A 14,285-nucleotide genomic window follows, 5' to 3' on the forward strand; every position below is an offset into this window, starting at 1 on the left:
TAATATAGGTATAATATCACAATAGGATATTCCATGTGCCATTTAAATTGTAGTGCCCAAGGTGGTTCGGAACCCACCTGATAAAAACTGTAGGTCCCGTCGCGAAAAAACCCTGGCAGTTAAGTGCGACGTAAAATAACCATTAAAAAAAAGTATCAATAGGAGTTTTTTTTTTAATCATTCTTATATTACTTCTTATGGGAAAGGTTGGTTTGGTGTACGTCCTATTCGGTATAAGTCCAAATATCAGGAACGGATTAAGGTCGTATACCGAGGTTGCACTGTATCAAGATAAGCATCTGGATTATTTAGTCTGAAATTATACAGGGTGGAGCGGACATCGCAATACAACCGGGCAGGGGGTGATTGTGATTGAAATTGTTAACGAACATCATGTTCATTCTAGGTAAATTACGTTTTAACAAATTGTTGAACATCAAAACTGCCATTCCATGGTAGTGAATAAACTGAGAGAAACTAAGCGGAGTAATAGAATTCTGTATGAAACGCGAGACACAGATTGTATATGTATATTGGGGAGGACATTTTGGAAAATAGAAGTCAGGATTTCAGTTCGTTAGCGCAACTCGATCAAGCGACATTGATTTAATTCTAGCAAATAGGTTAAGATCCCTTCCCACTCCCGTTCATTCAGAAATGTGCGTGATAGCTGGCTGCATTAAAGCGCTTATCTAACGCCCCTTTGACAGCATCGCTTTTCACGCTTCAAAGTAGTATTCTCAGATAGAGCCGCGTATCCGAACTTAATTACGTAGCCGACCCACCGTTTAATGCCCCCGCTGGAAGAATTCTGCGTCGTCATGTTGATGACAAGTGGCGAGGCTAATGGAGCCGCCACTCTCCGTGTAAAATGGGGAACAATTCTGTTCGTATTCAGTAGATCACACGCTACCTTTCGCCATACAAAAAAATCAGATTAGCACGAAGGGAAGGAAACGTTATCTTTATTAACATGCACGCGGGAAACTTGCCAAATGCATACTGGACAAGAACGGATCCCCAACCTGTAAATTCTAAAAGTTATGGAATTTTGGGAATATGCTGTGCATCTGTAGGTCACAGTTGGGTATTAATCGATTAAAATTTTAATCATGATTGATTGATTAATGTGTACGATTAAAAAAAGAAATCATCGATTAATCGACGATTGATTTAATCGATTGATGAAGTCAATCGTCAATCGTTGATTAAAAGAAGAAATCGACCCTCGAAAATTCCATTATTTCTCGATTTTCCATTATAACTCGCGAACTATAAGAGATAGGGGAATAGAATTTGTCAATTATGCTTTTACGGCTTGTACAAATTTTCGAAAAATTCTTGAGTATGAAATTCAACATAATTTAGTACGGTTTTTATTTATTTTCGATCTAGAAATGCTATTACCAATGAAAATAGGATTTTATATGTGGTCCCACTTTCTGAAAATTTGTCTACAGAACTTTGTGCCACTTTGTGGGTTTGGAACGCTTTGTGTTTTACAGGCTGACATATAGTGATTTTATTTGCAAAGATAGGTAGAAAAGACAAAACGACATTTCCTCTTTTGACGCTTCGTTTTCGAGAAAATCGAGTTAGAACATTCAACGGCAACGCGTGCTGTTGATTGGGAACCCGCTGACGCGTCTGATCGTGGCCAACCAATTCCACTTCCTCTGAATGTTAGGGCACTGGAACCTGGCGGATTTTCGATCTCGTTCTTCTCAAAAACGAAGTGTCGACCGAAAAAATGTTAATTGTTTATTTCTATTCTTTAGTAAATCCATGCCCCTTTGTACCAGCTGTCCGAACACACCCTACATAGCAAGCAATATCAGTTTTAACACTGAACCTAACGAGCACTGTGAGCAATTAAAACGCGTTTCATCTGATAAAAATGACAAGGCTCTATTTATTTAGATTTTATATCATAATAGAGATAACAGATAAAGAAATTTACCGAATCAATTTCCATGTAAACAACGTCATCTGTTCAATCATTATAAAATTAAAAAAAATCTAACAATAAGACCGGTTAATTGACCGGCAGTGGCAGGTTTAGTGTTAAAGGGATTATCAAAAAATTACTTAAATTGCTGTATCACTTGTATTACTTGAATGGGAGACTTACGATTCGCACATATGAGTACTCCATGATCGTAAGTACCATAAATTACTAACGTCACTGTATCGGCGTTTTCATATTGCTACCATTTATCTGCGCGTTTCGTTAAGCACCGTATCGATTATTGGGCGGATTTTTCGAAATAGCTTTTCAATAATAATCGGAGAGTATTGATTTATCTTCGTTCAGAATATAGTGCGTTATTGCAGAGCATGTAACCATTTTCCAGCATGCCCCGAATTTTTTTCCCGGATACGGCGTTATGTTTTACAAGTATTAGTGAAAGAAATATTACAGAAATATTTTGTTATGAAGTCCTAATACAAATACGAAAGAATAATTGACTAGCTTTCCTCGTTCAATACAACATGACGTAATTCGATAATAGAACTGTTCCTTTTTCTAAAAGAATTTTCTATAAAAGAATTTAACTTTTTATAATTATATTGAGAAAGAGTGAAACAGTTGAGAAAAGACACAATCGTAGTCACGCACCGGTTGTTGGAGAATTTCCGTCACCCATCCGACTACTGTGTCTGACCATTGCGTGTTCGTTCTACTTAGGATAAACACCGAGTGTAACACGTTATTATCTGTCTTCCACTGATGTTTCCCGCTGATCTTTCATTTCCCTGCTTAAGTAGAAATGAACACCGCAAATCAGAGACGCGAACATGATGATGGTTCTAAACACAGCTACCATATACAATTTTTCATTTGATTTGCTGGAGTTTGAAATACAGCAGACATTTTATTCTAACGTTTTCATTCAATTTTGCACGCAAAATTAGTTTTTATTTGATTATTTTGTCTCTTGATTTATCCAGTATATAATTAATATTAACTTATCTTCTTTTTGATTGGATATTTTACCATATGTACTTATATAACATAAACATAGGAAATTTCGATACAAGTTCGTACCGTTCAAACTGAACAAATATAATGCAGCAACAGAGATATTGTACTTTACTTTTTATTTAATAAAATATGCTCTCCATGAAGCGTATGACGCATTTTTTGGATTCAGTTTCAGTTTCAAAAACAGAATTCTTAGTGATATTTTCATTTATTTTGTCCATTTCGTTTTTTTTTTCAATTGCTAATTGCTATAGCAATTGTAAATTACTAGTAATTATTAATTTATTACATGTTTCAAAAACAGATCTTATTCTTAGTGATATTTTCGTTTATTTTGTCTACTTCGTTTTTCTTCAATTGCTAATTCCTATAGCAATTGTAAATTACTATTAATTATTAATTTATTACAATGAATAATTACCATAGCTAATGGATTTGAATTCTGTTGCTTTATTTCTGTCTATTTTGCATTCATTTCTGCAAGCCTTTTACTGAAATAAACAACTAAAAAGGTTTTCATATTCCAGTTTTATCGCTCTATTATCCTAGAAATAAGTACTAAGAAACTGAGAGGATGATTTTTTCAATATTTCATATTTATTATATCGTGCAAAGGTAAAAGTCTGAACAAGAAAATCTGTTCAATCAATATTTGAAATATAGTCTAATGAAATTATTCATAATTTATTAAGATAATGTAACAACATTTGAAATTTTGTTTTAGTAAGTAAGTGTCATAAGTAAAATTATGAAAGTTCAGAGGGAAACATTTTTTAGAGGAAAGCATTTCTATGTATATGCAATAGACTCAGATCCAACAAAATAAAGATTTATTGCTCGTTTCGATACACAATCATTATAAAAATGATAGTATTCAAAAGAATATTCGAAACGACGAAACTTTTCCCATTGGGCGCGTCGTATAATAGCAAGCTTTCCACAAACTATACAACGGGACGTTGGACGAGAAATTTCCTTTGCATAATAAAACTCTATTGAAGTCTCAAGTTGTCCAAGTCTTTCACGAAACTAACCGCTCTTATGCCATGCGCATTTAAAACCTATGCATTAGTGATCCTCGTTCTACAATGTTATGCTGTAAGTACAAGCCAATAGTCAAATCTCATCCGACGAGAATATTGAAAAATGTGTTGGAAAAGCAAAAATTATTATTAAAAACAATATTTTGCATGTGTCTCATAATTGATGACACTAGTCTTCAAATGACTTTAGGTTTCCTGGCACGCTGGGTGGATTAGTTTACTAGATGATATGTAATGAAAATTTTTTAAAAATTAACGTTTAATCTGAATTACTTAAAAGATTGTAAAAGTTGTTTTTTACGACTTTTTTGTTTTGGCTCGTGACGAAAATTTAAAAAATGCATTTTGCATCTTCTAAATTGATAATACGCCAAACATTTAAAAGTACACCAGAAAACTTGTCCTCTTGGATATTCAGTTTCTATGTACACATCGTTTCATATCTTGAGTCGTTTCGAAATAGGATTATCTGGTTTTGTACTCTTGTTATTAGCTGAAACACGCTCTACAATTATTCTACGTAACGTCGATCGATCGTCATAACTAGGCTGCGGATTTTTACGCATTTATGGCAAAAATTAGTAGTTGTAATTTGAAACAATAAAAAGCTTAGAGGAATTTAAAACTACCGTTGTATTGTATTCAACTAATTAAACATATTATCACTTTACCTATCGAAAGCCTATTAATAGGATTTTAAATAATTGTGCTGTACCAAAAGAAAGCATAGAAATTTTCTTTTTTTCATTACAATCTTAAATAAAACTATCAGATGACGTTATTGAGGATGACTTGTTAGTTCACAATGAAAATTGCTGTTGCTATTGAAGTTTCCATTAAAAAGTTCCATTACAAAGCCCTGTACCATAGATTTTTCGAACTTATGCAATAATCACCGGTCGATAATGTGTTAAGACAGAAAATAAATTTCTATTTCATTATAATTTGTTACGATTCCTGTAGACATTTTTTTTGTTGCATAAAAAGATCCGCAGACTCGTAACACATAAGCGCTCGATCTTAGCCCGTTATCTTCGTCTCTTCTACCAATATCCTTGTCCTCCGAAACTCACATTCGGTCCAGACTTAGTTTAAAAGTCGGGAGACCTACGATCGGTACGTGCCTGAAATGGAAAACTCGATGCATATTCTTTCTCGGCTCACCTCTTTTTTCATTTCTGGGAACTCGGTTCTGCATAAACGCAATGAAATTTATGGACGAAATGCATCGAATCGAGCAACAGAGAGACGAGCGAACCGTCTATTCCCAGCGACTCCGTCCTCGACCAAATCCTCCGGAACGATAATTAATTACACGGGAGCAGAGAACCACGGTTCTCATCCTTTTCGGAGTCCACTGGCCAGATGGACTTCTGCCACGTCATTCCCTGCCCGAGAATTCGTGATTTATTTCCTGTTCGCGAAAACCGCATATCCCCCCTCTCTCTATATTTCAGAGTCCTCGCCATACAGAGCGATTCAGCTAAGAAGTCCCGCCCTAAATTGCTTGTCAACTATTCGATATATGATAAAATAGTTGAAGCGAAAGTTGATTAGTTCTTTTACGGTTTACCTTTTTATCGAGATATGAAGGTCACCTTGAGACAGAGTTGGGCAAAAATTTAATCAACGATTGACGAATAAATTCCTACTTCAATCGTTAATCGCAATTAACAATTAATCTGCTAGTTTAGTCATTAATCGCGGTTAACGGTTAAATACTTATTAATCGTTAATTGGGAATAACGGTTAAATTTCTACTTTAGTCGTTAATTGCGATTAACGATTACATTCATTTCAATTGTAATCGTCAATCGGATAATTGATTAATGATTAACTGCTGAAATTTCGAAATTAAATATAGAATCAAAACTCTGTTTACGTGCTTTTATGTTTTTTTTCGTTGTTTTCTTTTTTTGATCAACGATTGACGATTAACTACATTAATCGATTGAATCAATCGTCGATTTTTCAATGATTACCTTTTTTAATCGTACACATTAAACACATTAAACATCTTAAAAAGATTATAATGTCCAAATAGAAACACATTTTCTTGGACATTCGTGTTCATTGCTGAGAAAAAAAGAGATAGTTCTGCTGTAGTTAGTGGTTCCAATCTCCGAGCTGTGTCGCACGAGTCGTACGCAATTCTTCTTGCCAATTGACATACCAAATTTCTCGTGTAAAGAAATACATTCACTGTCACATTCTCTTTGACTATATTTCTAAGGCACCATTCACATCGGGTAGCCGATAAGAAAAACCTGATGAGAAATCTCACGGTCCATAAACCGCACACTAAACTACATTCCCTGGGGTCTTATCTACCCTCCAGAACCCTTAGAATTATTTGACACGCTGCTTGAAAAGGCTTATCGTAAATAGATACAAAAGACCGCGTCGAACGGTGCCCTGCCACAAATATAGGGTGTTCTATAAAATGTGGTCAAGAGAACAAAAGCTTCGTTATCACACTATCCCTAATTCAGAGTTTGCATAGACAACGATAGACAAAGTGAAGAGAGTAAAACAGCAAAAAATGTGAAAAGTGGGAAAATATATTCGGAAATGTTATGTATTAAAGTACAAACTGTTTCGCAAAATGAATCCATTTAAACGCATCGAATAACAATGTACGGGAGGCAAGGAAAGTGAATACCGCCATTTTGGTAACCCAGTGTTAGAGAGAATTTCTACATGAAAGAATAAGTCGAAAGATTCGCCTGACCAAAGAATAGAATTATTTACGATAATTTATGAAATGATTATCACACGGTTCGTTTTCTTTGTTACTGAAATTAACAATGGGGAAACTATAAAATTGTATTTAGGCGTTGTTAATAACAAATTCAAACAAATTACCGCATAATTTACATGACCTTATTATGCTAACATTTAAACGATTCCAACTGCAGTGGCATAAACGATAATCATTAGTGACGCTGATTAGAGCTTATGCAAATATTAGCTGCTGTTCTGTAATATTCGGAACGTTGCGGAACAAGCTTCTCAAATGCTGTATATGTATTTTTGAATTATTAATCTGGAATACAATATTTCCAAAATTATGTAACTTATTAATAGTCAGTTTCGAAGAATAGAATTGTGCATTACACGTATTCACACATTATGAAAAAAATGCAAAAGATAGTCGAATCTAGTGAACATAAGAAAAGATTTAGAAATATCCATTTTTTGACCCTACATAGGAGTTCTCCTAATGTCGGACAGTAGCTGTGTCTCTAACATTTCAAACTTTACGAAACAGTAAAAATATTTAAAGAAATTAGATGTATTACTGATGTATTACTAAAATTATTTTAAGAATCTATTGAATAGTCCAGTTATAACTTAGAAAATATAAACGTAGAGAATTGTTTCCCCTGAACAGAATATTCTCGAGAAAGAAATTTTCCAGATCTACATTTTAAAAAATTTGGATATATTACAGTTTTTAAACAGTTGTGTTTATGACCTAATGGTTCGTCCTGTTATTAATTTAAACTACGCAGTGACAGGAACGTATCTCATTTAAAAAGATCGATGCCTTCATAAGACATGAATTTCAGAGGAGTTACTCTTCCATAAAAACATTAATACCTAAAAGAAAGGATGTCTTCTGCTTTTTGCCCTCGTTGAAAGCAACGAGGTTACTTTCACTATTAAACGAGATTACCACTGTAAAAAGGGGATCTTTATTTTCAGTCTCTCATTACGTTCAAGTAAATTTTTTATCATCACAATACCACCAGTAAAATCAATTACTTCGCATTTGAAATTTATAACACGGGCGGAATGAAAATTTATGCAGCTTCGTACCGTTCTTTCATTACATTCCAGGTCGTCGCTCAACACTATCCACCCTGATCCTCGAACGCAGGATGGGTTCTCATTATTTAGCGCCAGTGGCGCAATATCGGATAGCTTTGTAGGTAAAAATCATTTAACGCTCGCTTGACTCTAGCCCCTGGCTGTGTAAACAATACCAGGCGATTCACACTGCTGATAAAGGCTACAGGATTCCTAGCGAGGTTTTATTGCAGGTTCGGCAGCCAGTTGATCACCGGTCACAAACGACCTGCCCTTTTGAACGTTACCTCGCTTTTAGATCTGGATCACTAAACTGCCGATTTTCCTGCAAAATACAAATTCTCTGAGTCAATTGTAAAAAGCAGGAGACAGATGAGAATGTATATTCTTCATACAATTTTAACATGTTCGCTATTATAACCTAACAGTTCACTTAGAAAGTGTCAAATTAACTTTATGCACTTCGTCGCAAATCGATCACTTTTTGCAGGCACCATCATCGATTTTGTTCTAAATGAAATATGTTGTAGTCCATGTGAAATTAGGGGGGGGGGGGTTTAAGTCATCATTTTTCTGGTTTCGAATTTTTTTAGAAATGACAGGCCTTCAAAGTTTTCAATTTTTGCCCATTTTGGTGGTACTAATATTGTCCTCGAGATGTAAATAGGGTTATTTAGTCGTATACTGTCTGCTGGTATTTTCTCGAGACCAGCGGTTAAATCTAAATTTTTCGACATTATAAAATTGATTTTCGAGGTTGCAAAAAATTATTTCGTAATAGCCCAATCCTTTCCGAATAAAACAGAAAAAAATGTAGCTCAATCGGACAAACAGATCCTGAGATAAAAATTCGTAAGTGAGGCGCGTTTTCGCACTTGTCTGAGGAAATTAGACGGTTACTCATAAATTGTTTGCAATTCCTTTATCTTCTTATTTCTCAATGAGACTTTTTCAACGTAAACCCAACACCATCATGACTACACGAACTATACGTATACTACAGCTACGGCTGGAAAATAACCAATCATCGATAACTCGATCGTCGTCTCACGAATTGTAACTTTGTCTGTGGTAGTGTCCATGCTAAAGTGTCGAACAGTTTTTTTCGTCCTTTGGTCAGAACCGTTTACGATTGGACTGATAACGACTTTTGAAATTGATTTTCGGTAGCGTTGATGGAAGTTCGAAAGTGCGTTTCATTTATTGCCTTTGGGACACGTCGCCGATCGTATTTGCTTAATCCATTTTTATTGGATAATCTTCTGTCATCTCCAGTCTTTTACTTTGTACTATCGTTATCGGAAAGAGAGCGATTTATAGCAAAAGGAACCCTTTTAAATCGCAATAAAAAATGCCGATAGATTTCTCCATGGGTGTATAGTTTGTCTGATCGAATCTTGTATTTGTACGTACCTGGCAAACCAATTTTGTGACCACCCCTATTTGCAATTAACTTTCGTTTGAATACGCGTTAACTATGCCGGTATAATAGTGCCATTAATAATAGCCAACCAATACGTCCATTCAACTCATCGTGATTAAATAATACAATATTCAAATAAATAATCGATGCTACTGTGTGCAGGGTGAGTCGCCTAACGTTGCCACCTCAAATATCATTGTTGTGTTTAAAGATACGTCAAACGTCTGAAGGCCAAAGTCGAATGGTTCACACAGTGGAGCTCAGATTATACCAAAAATATTGTTGTTTCTATGTGATTTTTTTTAGACATATCAGGTCACCTTCATTTTTTAAAATGGAAGCACCCTTTTTTAAACACCTACAATGATAGGAATTCAGTGACTATAATTACCCCTGCACGTATCAACTTTCTAGTCCATATAACAGACACAGAACATTATCATTTTGCATTAACCATTAAAAATTCGCAGTCTACTCGTTAATCACTCACTAATTTTCAAAGCCCCTTATTTGTAGACTTTATACTTAGGCTTTAAAAACAACAAGGTGACTCACCCTGTATAAATAGATGTATTATTAATTTGGTAAATATTTACAAAAGGGGACTCAGCTCCGATGACCTTGGATTTGAAGTATGTTGTCAATCTGATATCAGGATATCTAGTCACCGGATGTAAGAAGAATAACACGCCAGTAAATTGTTCATGTATTAAATCTCCAATAATATTGTTTATCTTGCAAACTTGGTAAGATACACGAACACTTCAATGTTACATTTACGATCCAGCGTAGCTTCGTCTCTTTTCGAAATTTCATTTCGTTCAATTTTTAACATATCGATCACTATTGCTTGACGGAAATGGACGTTGTTCTATATTCAACGATTTTGACAGCTTTTAGTAGCGTGACAAATTCTGTACACTTCAAACAGAGATTTTGTGATAGAAAACACAAAGCGCCTACGCAAATAGTCTGCGTTTTGATAAGCACAGATCATCTCTTGACCCATCTTATTATTAGTATTTTTTAATGATAAGAGTCTTTAAAAATTCGTAATAATAAAGCTTTTATTTATATGCGAAGAGCTGAACGGATGAAATTCGTTTCCACAATATGCACCGTTGTTATTAGCTTTTTTTCCGAGGCAACTGTATGACGTTGAAAAACAGATACAGGAGTGTTTGTCTCTTTGTCAAGACTCTTAGAAATTGCAAATAGAATCGGATTAAAATGAGAAATCCAGCGTGGGCTAGTAACGAATGTATGAATTCGAATTCGCGTTTCATTAATTACGCCTTAAGTGTCAGTGTTCCTAAAGTGGAATACCGTGAACGAACTTAAATCGTGTCTGCCTACCGTGCAGAGTTGAATTAGGTCTCACCTCATCAGTTATGTCTGCCCTTGGAGAGCCAATTTTCCGGGTTCGTAGTATTTGATTCGTCAACTGTAGGGACATATGGACATATTGCAGAAAAGGATTTTTAATTAACATTAGCGGTTGAAACGCTTGTAAAGAAGAAGTAGATTTGAATAATGTCGAAATTGCTATATGGACAATAAATCGAGGATGTAGTGCGGTACTTTTTTTGTATGTTTCTTGTTTCCTGTTCTTTCTGTAAGTTTTATTGGATAACAAACATCCCCACTTGCAGAAATTAAAAGATAATTTTGTTTTAATAACGGAGTGTTATAAAATGAATTTATTGTTTTGTTATTTCTATTTTACGAAGATTTATGTAACAGTGTGAACCATTTATTGAGATTTTCCATTTCATTTCGTTTAAATAACAGTCCTTCTCCTCGATTTGTGTAGGAATTTATATTACCGACTGTAAGACGTGAATTTTCAAAATACATAATGATTAAATTGTCTGTTTTACTCTCAATTAATTACTTTTTAATCCCTTCCATTTATTATATCGTCTTCAATATATGTACAGTAGTGTCATTTTGATTTACGAAGCCACCATCTGCGCAATGTGTACTGGAATCCTAAAATGCCAATAAATCGATTAATTTCCGATAGACTGTCAATCATATCTGCTATTTAATACATAGAAGCATCGTTATGGTTGATGAATAGACGCCGTGGCGATTGTTCCTGAGAATGCCAAAATTCGAAACCCAACGAAATTCATCAATTTTTCGACAGGCAACGACGCAGGGTTGCTGCTTAAAAGTATATTTCCCCTTCGTGAAAATCAATAGACATTTTGTTGTATTGCAATTTTTTGAAAATTTCTTGAAAAGTATTTCGTATAAAATTTTCCTTTGCCACAGATAGGATAAATGTAACAAGTATACATTTTGTAGGAAAAATTGTTCGAAACAATTTTCGTTCGTTATCAGAACAAAATGATACAATTTTCCTATGTTAATTAAAAAGTTTTATTGACCTTCAATAAATGAAAAGAGAATTTGATTTATTTGAATATTTCACATCTTTCTCAAAATGTAACAGCTTTTTAATAAATAATTGGTGAAAATTTAAACGAATTCCAAACATAAAGAACCAGATGCAAACATAACAGAAACTTGATCTAAATATCAATTCACATTACGAGATGGCTATTGATGTGGATTTCAACAGCGAACAATGCACGACGTGTGCTAATTAATATCAGTATACCTTCCTTTTGTCCATACTTCGCGATATCACCGAAATTTGATATCTATTTTACTCTCCAAAACGCGATATTGATGTATTATAACAATAAGCGATTCAACTTCTGCGAGGAGTATTTGAAAATTAAAAACATATTTCGATAATTGCTGGACGACCCATATTTGAAAAATATAGAACTGTTTTCAGTTCAAAATATTTATTCAATCCAGAGTTATAACAATACAAGGGGAACACCTTAACTACAATTATTTAGGACGGCGGCTATGATAATAATATTAGAAATCATATTAGAAATAATAATATTAAAAATCCTGGCAGATGTTGAATCTACATGAGTGGACAGCGGATTTTATACATTTATGGCACGAATGAATAGGTGTAAATTGATACATTGTTTTCAACCTACTAAACATATTTTGAAAGAAAATAAATTTCTAATTCGCTCCACTTTGTTAGAATGCAGTTAGACAATTTTTATTTTGCATAAAGATCCAAAGAAGAACAAATAATGAAAAATTAAGAGAATTACAAAGACTCAAACTGTCTATCTCAGAAAGTAATTCGAAACTTTAATTATGAAAACAGTCCAAGCGGTAATGAAACAGCAAATTGAAGCATACATTCCCCGTTCACATACGGTAACATGTGCGTGGGAGGAAGATCCACGATCAGAGAGGCCTGCAAACGAATAGATCTAAGAGGGTGCTTCTCGTAGATCCGCCAATTGCCTTGCCTTGTACATGCCTATGACGCGCCAATTACTATTGAGTAAGGGAGTCCGGTCACTAGAAACGCACCAGTTTATCTGGTAATAAAGCGGCACAGTGTCCGAGTCCTAATTGCCCAATTAATTGATCGACAGCTGCAAAGACCATTTGAGAAAACTGTTTAAAAGAAAAATAGTGGGTTATACGCATTCTCATGGAAGTTTTCGAACGCATTTAAAAATCGTATAATCTTCTTAAAATTTCAAAAAATCTTCCACTTCTCTATCTGTGTTTATTAGACATTAGACGAATTGGAGGATGTTTCGATGGTGTTTTTGACTCGTTGAAATGATTAAAAGAGTCTCAATACAGGCTCGTTTAGCTTCTGTTCCTTCCAGTTGACTTGGACAATTTTTATTTGGTCGTGAAGATCCGCAGTCTAGCGATCGGTCGTGAGGGTGGCTATAATTGTTCACGGTACTGTATTAAGGATGTTCTGGAGGTACAATGGGAGACAAAAGTACAAGAAATTCGAAATCCATCAATACATGGCAATGCAAGCCATTCATGAGTATATTTTACATTAAACTTTTGCGAATACTGTACCCTCTGTAGCTATATTCAGTGGTCTACGCTTGTCGCGTTTCCATGCTAGTGAGAGACAACACGATAAATTTGACGTTTTGTAACAGTTTATAATTTTCTTGCTCTGTAACTGTTTAGAGAATCCTAATAAATTTTGAACATAATTAATTACATAATTTTTACTACATATAAAAGAAAACTGGAGTTTCTAGTTGCGTTTCTTCAAGGTTTAAATAGGGTTTCAAGTGGAATTTTATGAATTCTCCATAAGAAGACGTGTTAAAATCTGCAAACTTTAAGTTGACTATAATTCTTAAACTCTGTGCAGTGAATCGAACCCAAACTTTGGTAATTGCATTAATTTAGTAAGAATTATATCTTGTCAAATTTTCAAAAATTTTGTTGCGTTTTTGTATACCTCCAGAACATCCTTAAACATTCTTGCGATAATCAATCGCGTGACCGAACAAGCGAGAACAGTGTAACATCAGATGGCAGAGACTTCCGAGCGGCGTAGCACAGGTCGATTCAGTGTAATCCGAACGAGCGACGCAACGATCGCGTCGATAAAGGTCGTCGCACAGAGGCTGTTTGCTTCTGGTATCGCGACCGTCTAAATAAAAGCGCAAAAGCGAGGGAAACACAGCTGTGTCGAGCCTTTGTCCGGCGCGGATCGCGATTCTGTACACGTAGCCGCGATATACGGTGACCGAAAGTAGCAACTAGCCCGAAGCCAGGAGCTTGCATTGTGTCGAGAAAGCGACTACGGTTGTGTCCCTTTCCTCCTGTCGGCGACAGGAAGCTCCGGAACGAGAAGAGAATTATATGAAAACGTTGGAAGGCAAAGGGGCGAGAAGAGAGAAGGGAGGGACGGGCAGAAAGACGGAAGAAAGAGAATCAAAAGAGGAGAACGGAGAACGGCAGAAAAGAGTCGCGTGACTGTACCACTTCCGGCGAGCAGAAAACCCTCCAAGGTTAGACACCGTCGCGTACACTTGTCTCCCCCGAGGAGGGAAAGCGAAGAAGCATTCATGAAACGTGAATGTGTGCGCAGACGGAAAAGGAAGTTCTTCTGGTCCATCAAGTCAAAATTACCGTGCTC

General features: G+C 35.3%; 1 protein-coding gene across 5 annotated transcripts in view; it reads left to right on the top strand.

Moving 5' to 3' along the window:
* Cad87a (cadherin 87A) overlaps window positions 1-14,285 on the top strand; it is a 295,629-nt gene that overhangs the window by 259,051 nt on the left and 22,293 nt on the right. The window lies entirely within an intron of this gene.

This window comes from Lasioglossum baleicum, chromosome 12 (assembly GCF_051020765.1).
Source record: "Lasioglossum baleicum chromosome 12, iyLasBale1, whole genome shotgun sequence".
In the NCBI taxonomy this organism is placed as follows: domain Eukaryota; kingdom Metazoa; phylum Arthropoda; class Insecta; order Hymenoptera; family Halictidae; genus Lasioglossum; species Lasioglossum baleicum.